This window comes from Triticum urartu, chromosome 2, assembly GCF_003073215.2.
Source record: "Triticum urartu cultivar G1812 chromosome 2, Tu2.1, whole genome shotgun sequence".
NCBI lineage: Eukaryota > Viridiplantae > Streptophyta > Magnoliopsida > Poales > Poaceae > Triticum > Triticum urartu.
The window spans coordinates 56,320,126-56,332,578 of record NC_053023.1 but is presented as its reverse complement, the minus strand read 5'-3'; the positions used below and the strand labels follow the sequence as shown (position 1 = coordinate 56,332,578).

At 42.8% G+C, this 12,453-nt stretch overlaps 1 long non-coding RNA gene across 1 annotated transcript; it reads left to right on the top strand.

Moving 5' to 3' along the window:
- The first annotated feature begins 3,105 nt into the window (after window positions 1–3,105).
- Window positions 3,106–6,948, top strand: LOC125535702. The gene is made up of 6 exons (XR_007294775.1): window positions 3,106–3,530; window positions 3,633–3,663; window positions 4,372–4,529; window positions 4,734–4,891; window positions 5,547–5,627; window positions 6,676–6,948. It is a non-coding gene; the product is annotated as an uncharacterized LOC125535702 (long non-coding RNA).
- Window positions 6,949–12,453: the final 5,505 nt, after the last annotated feature.

Below are 12,453 nucleotides of genomic sequence, written 5' to 3'. Positions count from 1 at the left end.
TACTACTGCTCATATCTCCGTGTTCCTACTGTACTTAATACGTTCGTACTAGTAGTATAATTTGGGTCAGTCGATTTGTGAAAGAAGTTCGACGGAGCGAAGGAAGAAGACGCTAGAAGAGGTGGAAGAAGCCCTTCTAGCCATCCATGTTGCATCAAACGGCTCACATGAGTTGACTGACCCAAATTGCTCCTTCAGATTGCAGGATCCACATGGCATTCAAGGTCTCGAAGGTAGATTCCGCGTCCGCGCCCAGTTTGCAGGCTCGACGCGCGCGCGACCGGCTTCCGCCGCGACAGCCACCATGCGCACCTCCTCCGCGCGGGCGGAGACGACAATGACATGCTAGTTCCTCCTCGCCGGCGTGCTAGAGCACGTGCTCGTCCTCCATTTCGTACGCTGCGTGCATAGACGCGGCTCCACCAGCTGCTCGCGTCCTTGGCAGTGCGGCAGCATCGCGAGGAGGGACTGCAAACAACGTGAGCGGGAGAGCCTTCGGCTTCATGGCACAGGGACGACGGCGGTGATGGGCGAGAAATTGTTGGCGGGAGCAGGCGGGTACCGGCATGCGCAACGACGGCGGCGGCATATTGATGATTGCGCGTGTGGGACCTTACTTTAGTTTTATATATAAGGTTGGTAAAACTTAAAAGAAAACTGTACTAGTACACGTAAACATTAGACTTACGCAACTCTTTTATTAGTTAGTAGCTTATGTTCTTGCCCATTGTGACCAGCCTTAGTACCACGGCCATGATACAGAATCCTGTGCAAGCGCGTGAACCGCGGCCGCGTGGTCGATCGGACGGTGCGTCATCGTGTCGCGCTCGAATGACATCCACCGAACCTTATTGTGTGTGTGAAAACAATCCTCGGATATTACTCAACTTTTTTCATGTGAAAGTTCTTGACGCTACTATATTTCCATATATTTGAATTTAGCTCCAGTTCATGTTTATTTGGATTTGGACGTTTTAGGTGCGCCCTAGTTTTTTTAATACTGATTTTGTGTGTGTGACTGAGAGAGAACATGTGTATGTGTCCATATGTGTGTTGTGGCGGAAGGGCAATGTGGAGACGGTGGACGTGTGATACAGACATAGAGAGGTGTGAATGTGCAAATGATCGTGCATGAGTGAGACATAGACAGATGCCGATATGTTGTGTATACATGAGAGAACGGTCTTCTAGTTTACTTGTGTGTGTGTGTGTGAGAGAGAGAGAGAGGGAGAGAGAGACAGAGAGAGGAGCATCCGTAACACAACAACCATCTCGCTCGATTCGTCCGTCCCTCGCATGGTCGCATGCAACACATGCATCAACGCGCACATTTTGACACCCTCACTCGGCCCCTGCCCACCTCAAGGCCCGCACAATCTCTTCGTGAATACCCATTTTTCTCCTTAGGTTTGTTTTCTCTCAATACCTGAAACACACACACACACACAGAGACACACGCAGCACAACACACACACACACTCCCCCGAGCACACAATTCATCCCCATCCAAGGTTATACGGCAACCACACTCTCGCTTGTGCTTCTTTGCACCCCAACATGCACAACACCTCAATCTTCAAAGAGGGCAACGAGCAGATCGAAGATGGCGACCACACCGTGCTAGAGAATGCAGTGTCATTTGGAAGCAGGGTGATGTGACGACGGCTGACTGACTCCTCCCCCACCCTCTCTCTCTCTCTCTCTTGCACAAAATTACCAATCCCTCTCTCCCCCGCACAAAATTGTCAATCCCTCAACCCACGATATCCTTCCCCTCTCGTCCATGTTTTTCCTGCTCTCTCATCAAACATGTTGTCTCTTCTTCTTCCACGTATACAGAATCCAGATGCACACGCATCTCATGTATATTACATGTATGCATCTTTCTCACAGACCTAACTTCTTCCTCTCTCGTTCTCCCTCTATCTCTCTCTCTCTGTCTCGTTAGGTTTGTCTCCTACTCTCTCGTCCACATACACTAGTAGAAAAAGGGTCAAACGTGAAGCACATTAGTGCCGGTTTGAATTAGAGCCGGCACTAATGTGTACATTAGTGTCGGTTCATGGCGGCGATCAATAGTACCGGTTCGTGGCAAACCTTTAGTACCAGTTCATGCCACGAACCGGTACTAAAGAGGCTGTGTCAGCCTGCGGTCAGGCTATGGCCCCACCATCACCATTTAGTGCCGGTTCGTACCACGAACCGGTACTAATGAGGTTATGGCAAGCTGTTTTTAGTCCCACCTCGCCAAGAGAGAGGCAGTATGAGCGGTTTATAAGCCGTGAGTGCACAGACAATGACGAAGAGTTGCAATGCTCACCTACATGTTGATTAGCTTCAAGCCTTGCGGAATAGCATAGATTGCACTGAGCTATGTGCAGTGCAGTCTACACTATTCCGAATGGCTTGAATCAAATTAACCGGCATTGCACCTCTTTTTTATTTTTAATAACTTATTTAAACTCCGGACTTCTTTTGTGTTCAGTATGCAGCATTTAAAGCGACGTCATCAATTTCCAACATGTTCTGACATCATTTGTTGTTTTTCGGTCATTTACCTAATTGTTTAGAGAGCTAAATGACCGTGAAATTGAATATCACTACAAAATGAATCCTGAAAATGTTGAAACTTGGCATGGTATCATCATATCACCCGCATAGCATGCGCGAAAGAGTAGAGAGGGTACTAATGTGCATCCCACCAATCAGGAAGAATCACACGGATCGTGTGTTTCTTTCTAGCCACTACAAGAAACCTGTTAATCCATGACGGATTTCTGATGACGTTCCTATAAACCGTCACAGAAAGCGTCACAGATCAGGAGGATGTGATTGAGCTACAAAATGGTAGCCCCTTCATGATGGACATCGAGGGACTGTCACGGAAACCGTCATGAATCGACTAAGTCGGACTACTCAGGCCTACTTTTTCCCTTTATTAATACACCATTTGACCGTCACGGTTGGAGCTGCTATCGATGTATCGTGGCATGCCCTTTATTTGTCCCACATGTCAGTCGGATGTAATAATATAAGGAGACTAAAAAAACTAACATAGCGCGCGCGAGCGAAACAAAAATTTAAGTCCCCAACGCGGGGAGTCAAAATTTTTGAGCCTACCCATTTTTAACCCTAATTCCCCTTCCCCTTCTCCCATCTCCTCCCATACCTACCATCAGCAGCCGCCACCTATCCTCGCGTCGCTCCATGTCGGCACCGGCGGCGCCGACGCTAACCACCCCCCGCCAGGTCCCTCCTCATCTATCCCGTGCCGGGCACCTCCCCATCTATCCCGTGCCAGACCCCTCCCTGTCAACCCCACGCCATGCCCCTCCCCATTCAGATCATGGCCTCGAGATATGGCGCCCCAGTGCTACACTTCGAGCTGAGGCGGCAGTGGTGGCGGCAGGACGGCTTGCCGGATCAAGTCCCCGAGGTCGCCAGCGGCGGGCACGGATCCAGCTGCGGGCACAGATCTAGGTCCATCCGGCGGCGGGCACAGATCCAGATCCATCCGGCTGAGAGCCAACGTGAGTGAGGAATCTTCAACCCCCACACGCTTCTCCTCAGCTATTTTGTTCTTCGGGATTGAGTTCTTACACTACTTCTTATTTGGGTCGGGGGATCTGCAGGTTATTCTCGTGGGGATGTTCAGCTCTGCAGGTTTGTTTCATCATCTCAGATTGTTGTTGCGTGTACACATGCATCGTTTTATTTTCCTGTTAGCTTCGATTGCCTTGGATGGAACCATCTCAATATGCATGAATATTGTTTGGTATATACACTTCAGGTGTGTTTGGCAATCGCCCGCTCCTTCACTAAGGACCGGAGCGCACGGAGCTACATGTTGGCCGGTCCTTAAATTTGTACTGTGTGCCACTCCGCTCCGTGGAGGAGTTACAGAGCAGAGGGATTCCAAACGGAGCCTTCTTCTATTCTTTTGCATTTACGAGTAATACGGGATGTTGCTGTGAAATGTTATGCTTGTTAATTACCTGAATATTTTATGTGAAATGTGATTGACCATGCCAGTGTCAGAGTCCAATTGTCTTGGTGTGCATAGTGGTCCGTGAACCATAGTTGGCTGTAATGTTTGTTGACATGGCAAGGTTGTACACTGGACCGTAGCACCCTATTTTACTTGTCCTTATTTGTTTGATGACACGACTGTATTTTGGTATCTGCTTCTTGCTGCCTCCAGTGTATTAACTATGGTTCTGTATATTTCTCAAAAAACTAGGGTTCTGTATGTACTTCAGATCCATACTGCCACTTTAGATATCAAAAAATTTCTTCAAGTGTTGCAGATTTTAATGTTATATATACATATTTATTATCGTCCTAATGACTTTTTTGTTGTCTACTTGATAGATTATAAAATAGCATGCATTTGAAACAAATCTGCACGTTATGAAAGTTCGGACATTAGAACTGGGAAGAAAGGTCAAGCCAATTTCATCACTAGCATGAGACTTGGCAATATTGCAAGGTGGAGCGGACAGCACCGGCCGCATTGATTTCATTAGATGGTGAGTGCATCTCGGCAAATGGCTTGCTTGTACTTGAGTTCTAGATGTATTTTAGGGGTACAGTTTTAGACTTTTATTTGGATTCCATTACTAGACGTTGGCTGTGGGGTTTCCAATGCTGCAACTTCAATCTTCACTAGTTGAAATGTTGTTGGCTATAGTACGAGAGTGCAAGAAATCCAATAATGGGAATTAAACCTGCAGGTTCTTCACAATCTCCAATTAATTCAGTAATTGAGTTCCAAGCTGATTGTAGTCTCCTACAGATTGGATAAATGGGTTGCCCTCCTGCCTGAAAACAACCGAGAAGAAGAAAAACTGCACACCACCGCCTGCTTGGCCTCGCACTCTTGCCTCCCAAGGTCGAGTTTTTTTACCCTCCTGTCATGCTGCTGTTGTTGATGTTGTAGCCAGGAACCCACACGCCCCTTAAGAGCAACAAGTAAAACTGATGGATGTTGTGACATCGATGTTGCACTGCATGTTTGCTCAAAGTAATCACAGTAATATCTTGCACTACACATCTGTCCATTGGCTAGCCTGCGCGACGAGGGCGATTAGATTGATTTCTTCCTCTGTTTGTTACGCTTTGCTGTGTGCTGTCACTGGGATAGTGGGTTATTCCTCCCTTATTCTTCTGCTTTCTGATTAAATCTTTAAGTTTTGTATTAATATGTTGCAAACAATGTGGATGCAAGACTGGTGTGTGCTATGCAAACACTGGAGTTGTTACTTTGCATTTCACTTCCTAACATTGATGAGAGTACATCTTCATCATGCTGTACTCATTGTTTCTCTAGCATACTAATCTTTGTCTGATTGCTTCTGCTTTGATCAAATAGGTGACACAAAGTGAAACCCTTGAAATGAAATTCATTACTGCCTTGATGTCTTATTCAATTTAAATATTACCTGGCTTCTTAATATAGTTGTATAAATAATCCTTCTGTTTCCCTTCCTCTTTGGGTTTGCCAGCTAACAATTTAATTGATGCTTAGTTGTTTTCGCTTGTTACAGTAGAGGTGATGGATTTTATACTATTGTTTTTCTGGAAATGCGTGTGCACAGTTGCAATCTCAAGGACCGATGGAAAAGATGGTATATTATTCTCGCTTCATATTTAGGAGTGTTCGATTTGCTACATAGTGCATTTGTTCAGTCTCAAAATTTTAGTGTTATTACTAGCATATTATCTATTTCTTGGTATTATTCACACCACATCACTGGTGAAAGCTTGCTCAAAAGAATAATTAAAGAATGGTGTGCTAAGTTAAACTAAAATGTTATGTATACAACCAAACCTGGAGAAAAAAAAGATCTAGGTATATTCCCTTCAATTATTTACTTCATACATTTTCATGTGGGCAGAGATAATTGTGTGCCTTGTATCCCATCACATATTGAAGCATGGGCAGAAATAATTATGTACCTTGTATGCTATGAAAGCTAATCAGTAAATGGGAGAATGTATGTTTTTTTCTTCCTTCCAACATACGTTACTGTTGTTCATAATTCTCAGGTGTGGTTAGTCTAGATGAGAAGGTTATGGTCTGAAAGCATCAGACTAAATCTGAACCATTATGTTCATCTTTATTCTAAAGTTCTTAGCTGAAGTTTTCTGATCCTCGGAAATGTTTCGTCTTTGTAAAGAATTGTACTGTTAGCATAATAAGATCACTAAGTGGATCATTCTATTGCCCGAAATGGCCTTGCCTTTGAATATTTTTATTTTAAATGCAAAAGGCAAGTTTATTGATAGAAATTAGCTTTAATTGATGAAGAAAGTATGCCTCTAGTATTACTACTTTTATGTTTTGTTAACTATGAACTACATTGTATTGTACATAATCGTCCATTTTGATACACCAAGCCATGTCACGTGCATATAAATTTGATTTTTTGTTGTACTTGGCAAATATGAAATGATCTGTCCACCCTTTGTTTTAAAATGATGCTGACCTTTCTATGTTTGGATGATAAAATGTCATTTATAGAACAATTTTTTAACTTGTAACTAGTATGCTATTTTTTAGCGTGTGTTGTCCACATTTTCATGGTACCTTAATATAGTAGTGCAGTGTCCATCGAATTTGGGAGCTGGCTATTATAACTTGTTATAATTATGTATGTTTTGGATTCTATGCAGGTTTGGCAGTTTGGAGATTGAAGTGGTCTGAACAGCCGTCGGGAAGCGGTGGTGTAGTGTTGGATATTAAAAATCAGCTAATAGTGCATCTTTTTCTTGGAAGTCATGTTACTTGAAATATAAAAAAATGCTTATACGCTTTGTAGATATGCTTCTGATGTTTTCATATTAAGCTTTGTTTTTTGGAATCAGACTACAGTGCTGGAACTCCGTACTGTCATGTGAATAATTGCTATTTTTTGAATGAATATAATTTGATTGTCTTGTTGTAAATTGGGATGCATTAAGGCTGGACTAAGAAAGGGGCTAATGCCAGTTGGAATAATAAATCAGGTGCGCTCATGGGCAGGACCAAAATAAACAAACTAATGGGTTGGACTCGACTGAAATTATTGGGCCAAAATCCTAATTGGGCGGGTTACTACATGGGCCATGCTGGCCTCCACGTCAGATCCACGTAAACGCCACATTAGGTCCAGGTCATGTAAATCGATGACGGGTTTTTCTGTCATAGCCTAGTTTGGGCTGGGCGGGCCTGGGATAGGTCCTTGACGGCTAAGGACCGTCATGGAAGGTACGCTGTTAAATTATGACGCGATATACATGACGGATTCCAAATCCATCATGGACCGGCACGCATGACAGATTTTGGTCAATCTGCGACGGACGAGGACCGTCATGTATTAACAAGTTTCTTGTAGTGAGCTCTTGCGAGGCGTTGGATCAAGGGTGTGTTTCTTCCTAGCTCATGTGAGTCGTTGGATCGAAACTACCACAATCACTTTGTGAGCCAGACGACCCTATGTATAGCCCACCTCTCGCCTTCCCTGCATGAGTCTTTCAGTTCATCGACTACATACATCTACCAGTTCATCGACTGCATACATCTACCAGTTCATCGACTGAATACAAATCATTCGGATTCGCCATCATACGTCCAACTGTGCAGTTGATATGCATATATATGCATCACGAGCCACGGTTGGGCTGTATGATGGCGATACCGATTGGTTTGTTCTAGATCCGACATAAAAGGTTTGATACAACTTCTTTTTTGTGACATAAGAGCTATCTCTCCTCCTACCTATTTTAGTTACACAACTACCTATTTGTGCCAAATTTTCACTTTTGCTATTGCTCTTGCATCATAAGCATCCATGTTAACTGGACTTACAAGTAATGCAATTTAACCAAACTATCCTGTGATCTTCGCCAAGAGAGAGACAGTATGAGCGGTTTATAAGCCGTGAGTGCACAGACAATGACGAAGAGTTGCAATGCTCACCTACATGTTGATTAGCTTCAAGCCTTGCGGAATAGCATAGATTGCACTGAGCTATGTGCAGTGCAGTCTACACTATTCCGAATGGCTTGAAGCAAATTAACCAGCATTGCACCTCTTTTTTATTTTTAATAACTTATTTAAACCGGACTTCTTTTGTGTTCAGTATACAGCATTTAAAGCGACGTCATCAATTTCCAACATGTTCTGACATCATTTGTTGTTTTCGGTCATTTACCTAATTTTTTAGAGAGCTAAATGACCGTGAAATTGAAAATCACTAAAAATGAATCCTGAAAATTTTGAAACTTGGCATGGTATCATCATATCACCCGCATAGCATGCGCGAAAGAGTGGAGAGGGTACTAATGTGCATCCCACCAATCAGGAAGAATCACACGGATCATGTGTTTCTTTCTAGCTCTTGCGAGTCGTTGGATCAAGGGTGTGTTTCTTCCTAACTCATGTGAGTCGTTGGATCGAAACTACCACAATCACTTTGTGAGCCAGACGACCCTATATATAGCCCACCTCTCGCCTTCCCTACATATGTCTTTCAGTTGATCGACTACATACATCTACCAGTTCATCGACTGCATACATCTACCAGTTCATCGACTGAATACAAATCATTCGGATTCGCCATCATACGTCCAACCGTGCATTTGATATGCATATATATGCATCACGAGCCACGGTTGGGCTGTATGATGGCGATACCGATTGGTTTGTTCTAGATCCGACATAAAAGGTTTGATACAACTTCTTTTTTGTGACATAAGAGCTATCTCTCCTCCTACCTATTTTAGTTACACAACTACCTATTTGTGCCAAATTTTCACTTTTGCTGTTGCTCTTGCATCATAAGCATCCATGTTAACTGGACCTACAAGTAATGCAATTTAACCAAACTATCTTGTGATCTTCGCCAAGACAGAGGCGGTATGAGCGGTTTATAAGCCGTGAGTGCACAGACAATGACGAAGAGTTGCAATGCTCACCTACATGTTGATTAGCTTCAAGCCTTGCGGAATAGCATAGATTGCACTGAGCTATGTGCAGTGCAGTCCACACTATTCCGAATGGCTTGAAGCAAATTAACCAGCATTGCACCTCTTTTTTATTTTTAGTAACTTATTTAAACTCCGGACTTCTTTTGTGTTCAGTATGCAGCATTTAAAGCAACGTCATCAATTTCCAACATGTTCTGACATCATTTGTTGTTTTTCGGTCATTTACCTAATTGTTTAGAGAGCTAAATGACCGTGAAATTGAAAATCACTACAAAATGAATCCTGAAAATGTTGAAACTTGGCATGGTATCATCATATCACCCACATAGCATGCGCGAAAGAGTAGAGAGGGTCACGGCAAAAACTGGACGCACATAAGAAAAAAGAATCACTGAAAAATCTATTTTCAAAATTAAGTTATTCACAAAAATAAATAAAGCAAAAAAAAGAAAAAAGCCCACCTACTGGGCCACAGCGGTCTGCATACGACTAGAAACCCAAATTCAAGTTGGGCTAGGATGCAGGCCCGCTAGCCCAGTAGGCCCAACAGGGCATCGCAGAAGAGGTAGGCCCAGAAGGCCTGCTTAAGAGAGGAGCTCGAGACAGCAGCGACGGCGGGGCTTATAAGCAGGTGCGAGTGCCCCTCGGCTAGCGAGGTGGGACTAAACTTTTGTGCCCCTCGCCTGGCAGCGCACACCCTTTAGTACCGGGTCGTGGCACCAACCGGTACTAAAGGCATCTCCTATATATACAACACTTGCGAAAATTCTCCACTTCTTTCGTCTCAACCTCTCGCGTGCGCCCGTCGCCCGTCGTCGCCGCCGCTGCCCGTCGCCCGTCGCCCGTCGTCGCCGCCGCTGCCCGTCGTCCGTCGTCATCGTCGTCGTCCCCGCCGCCGCCCGTCGTCGTAGCCGTCTCGCGCTGCCGCCCCGAACGCCGCGCGCCGCCGTCCGTCGTCGTTCGCGGTACGTCTCTCGCGCTCTCCCCGCCGCCGTCGACCGTCGTCGTCGCACACGTACGCCACCGCCCCGTACGCCCCCGCCCGTACGTACACCGCCCCCGCCCCGTACGCCGGCACCCCCGCTCGTACGTACGGTGCGGCGGCGTACGGGGGCACACACACATATACACACACATATATACGTACACGTACATGCACACATACACACACACACATACGTACACACATATATACGTACACACACATACACACACACATTTTTTTACTTATTTTCTGTTTTTTAGAAAAGTTAATTAGATGATCGAATGTTAGATGAATTAGCTATAGATAGAAAATTGTCGAACTAGAGATTTGAACTAGTTGAATAATTAATATAACTAGTTTATTTTTAGTAAGAAAATTGTCGAACTAGTTTATTTAGGTATATGAGATTTGACTAGTTGAATAATTAATATAACTACTTTATTTTTAGTAAGAAAATTGTCGAACTAGTTTATTTAGGTATATGAGATTTGAACTAGTTCAATAATTAATATAACTAGTTTATTTTTAGTGAGAAAATTTAGGTATCTGAGGTTTGATGATCTAAGTAAAATATTATTTGTTAATGCGTTTTTCTGTTTATTTAATTTTTTATATATAATTTGAGTTTATATAAATGTTAGATTAATGTCGGATGTTAGATGAATTAGATAGAAAAGTAATGTCAATTGTTAGAGATGAATATAGTTAGATATATTAATGTCAAATGTTAGATGAATATATATTTGCCTAGATATAGGTGTTTAATGTTTCACCTATATGAACATAGGAAATGTCATCTGACGACGAAAAAGATTTCATTATGTGCGAACACTGTGAAGACCAGCGCGGCCTGTGCGACCAAAATTTCCTTGTTGATGGTAGGCGCTTCAGCATCAAGCTAGATGAGACATTCGAAGTTGATACAGTAAGTCACTTTGTCAATTATTATTTGAATGCAAAACTTATGCTTCATTTGCTTCAACTTATAATTTTAAATTTTCACTATTCTACTAGCGCATCCCCTGCCATGCAAGAATTTTTGTCTTGGATAAGATAGGTTTTAGTGCTATAGATGATATGGAGGTAAAGAGAGTTTACTTGAAGACGGAGCATGGGTATACTTTCAACGTCAAATTATATAATGGAGACACATACACCCATTTTGAATGCAAAACATGGCAAGCACTATGCAAGGCTTATGCATTTGAGCCTGATATGGTTATCACCTTTGATATTCATCCGAAAGATGATATTGAAGGTAATATAGACATCTGGGTCGATGTGCAAACGCCTCCAGTTCTACCATTTGGTGAGTTTTTCTCAACCATGCATGCATATGTTTATGTCTTTGATACAGTTTATTCAAAAATAGTTGACAACTAATTTGTATTGTCAGCTTATTTCGGTTCAAGAAAACATGTCCGGCACTTGGTAGACAGGACCTACTACTGCCCCGGGGCTCAACTAAACTGCGAGGAGATAAGTCATTATGTTTCATGGCTTGAGGATCTTAATACTGTCAAGACAAATTTTTTTCCTAAACTTAGAAATGTTAGTACTCAAAACGTGCGACCATTGGTGATCGTATTGAACTACGGTCACATCTATAATCGAAGGATGGTAAGATTTTAAATATTTGTCCTTAATTAGTGCATCTTTTGCATACATTATTTTTGAAGCTAAACTTTCATTGCTTAGTATATTAATTACTATACGATGTTCTTCAACAGGGACTTCCGATGACAGTTGTGCCTCAGTGGATCGAGAAAAAAGGTCGCATGTCAATGGTTAGCTTACGACCAAGATTTCCTACATTGCACATGAGTGCATTCAGGATATCTGAAAGCGAAGAATGCTTAATAGTGAAAGATTGGAGCAAAATTGTTAACGATCGCAAAGAAGTACTAGGGGGCAGCAAGGAGAAGCACAACCCAAGATTAGGAGACAGATTCATCTGCATGCTCCAGTATGATGAATCAGGAGAGCTATACATGTTCTATGCTTTCTACCTAAGAGGGAGCAGCAGGATCAGTAGCTACTGGTTGATGCTCTTAATTATTACTTGTCTCAAGTCCGTGTCCTGAACTTCGATGTTGGTGATGATTATGTTGAACTTGATGATATCTTTGCTTTTGTTACAAAGTGAATGTTTCCTCTTTAAGCTAGCCAGCGTTGATGATGATTAGATAGCTAGCGGTAATGACTATGATGATTAAATAGTGGTAATTAGACGACTATGATGATTTTTAGCTAGCTAGAGTTTATTTATTTATTAATATGCGATGATGATGATGATGATGACGACTACAACTCATTATAACGTAAAACAATCCTAAATTAAATTGATAACACAAATTTAATTGAAAAATACAAAATAAAACAAAAACCCACAACCATTTAGTACCAGTTGGTGTTACCAACCGATACTAAAGGGCTCCCGGCCCCCAGAGCTGGCCCGTGCCACGTGGTTCCCCTTCAGCACCGGTTCGTGCTGAACC